Source organism: Arvicola amphibius, chromosome 6 (genome assembly GCF_903992535.2).
Source record: "Arvicola amphibius chromosome 6, mArvAmp1.2, whole genome shotgun sequence".
NCBI lineage: Eukaryota > Metazoa > Chordata > Mammalia > Rodentia > Cricetidae > Arvicola > Arvicola amphibius.
Genome location: NC_052052.2, coordinates 20,911,469 through 20,913,138, shown reverse-complemented (window position 1 = coordinate 20,913,138; position 1,670 = coordinate 20,911,469). Strand labels below are relative to the sequence as shown.

Here is a 1,670-nt window from a genome sequence, read left to right as displayed (position 1 = left end):
GGGGGCATTCTTGGGGAATTCAAGGATGACCCGTGTCGCTGTCTCTCTGTCTGCATGTGTCTGTGTATTTTAACCTCCTGCCCCTTGCCCGAAACTCGCGAACAGGGTTCAAGCACACTGAACGCAGATACGGGGGCACGGTGCGCGGCAATTGGAGGTCCCACCGAGAAGAAGAAGGTCTCGTGCTCAGAACAGCTGTAGGCACTCAGATCAGGGGATTACAAGAAATTCAGGATCTGGGGTCTCACTGCTCCCAACGTAGAAGGACAAGTCCATGTTGGTAATACACTGGGGAGACATCCACTAGGCTGATCCCTGACATGAATTCCTCCATCATGTTCTACATGACATCCTTGCTGGTCTTGGGTCAAGTGAAGCCTGAAGAAGGCTCCTCTTCCTCCTCCGCTGGCGCCATCTTGTCCTCTCTCAGTGTAACTGCAGCAAGCCTGGGGCTGGGCCACCTCTGGCTGGCCAAGCTCCCTTCGGACTGTCTTGTGAACTGCCCAGCAACCATCTGGTCAAGACGAGCCTGATTCACAACTTCTTTCTCAATTGCTCCTTTCTGTACCAATTTCTGTAACAAAGGCTCCAACCTTAGAACATACGCAGACAGCTCTTCATCCGTCTTCTGATAAGTAGTAAGGTGTTTGACCTGTAACGCCCTAGGATTATCAATAATCCCAAATATTGTCTCAAGAGTCTTCAGGCATTCTCCAACTGTAATGAAAGGATTGTTTATCTTGAGGACTCGAATAATTTCTAACGCTGGGCCTCTAAGGCTCTCTGTCAACCGAGAAGTCTGCAGCATCCGAGATTCAAATTCGTATTCACCTGGTCCTGGAAGATCCCTGCCTGAGAATACACTCAGCTTTTTATACTCAGATACTGCAGGGTAGGTTTAAGAGCCTCATCTAATGCCTGTGACAACATGGGGGCTCACATTTCAGGGATCACACCCTGGTCTAGCCTGAGAGCGTCATTTAGAGTCCAAGAACTCTGGTCAATTCACCCATCGTCATGATCTCTCCCTTTAAAAAGTTATTATCAGCAGCAGGAGGCTTAAAGATCACTCTCCAAACGCCTCCTTCTCCAGGTATCTCCTTGGGAACCAGGGCACTGCTAGTCTCTACCGTAAGCCCTTCAAGGCTACATTCTTGTTCTCATCCCTCCTGAACATCCTCCCAAGCAGTCTGTGTTCCCCCAACAGAGCCAGCCAGCCTGCAGAGCCGCCTCGATTTTCGCCACCCAGCAGGTCAGAGGGATGCCGGCAACCAACATTGCTTTCCAAGGGTTCGTATCCATCCCCCTGCACCAGTCTTCTAAGAGCCTCAGAGCCATGGTGCCAGAATCCTGAAGTCGTAGTTAGCCCCGGGTGGCGCTGCCGCGGCCACTCACAGTGATGTGCGCACTTGTCTCTTCAACTCGCCGAGGTCCAGGAGCCATCCATAGCGTTGTCTGGATCTGCTGTCACGACTTGAGCGTCCCACTCCACGAGGGGCCCGAAGAACTCGGCTACCAGCTCCTCCATCCAGGCCACAGCTGCCGACAGGCTCTGGAGAGGGCCCACGTCGCCAGTCCAATGCCCGTCACACCCGACGTACCGGCCCCTAAACTCGTCACACCCAACGTACCCGCCCCTAAGCTGGTCACACCCAACGTACACGCCCCTA

At 53.0% G+C, this 1,670-nt stretch overlaps 1 pseudogene; it reads right to left on the bottom strand.

The window, feature by feature from the left end:
- Positions 1 to 426: 426 nt before the first annotated feature.
- Positions 427 to 1,338, bottom strand: LOC121677221 (annotated as a pseudogene).
- Positions 1,339 to 1,670: the final 332 nt, after the last annotated feature.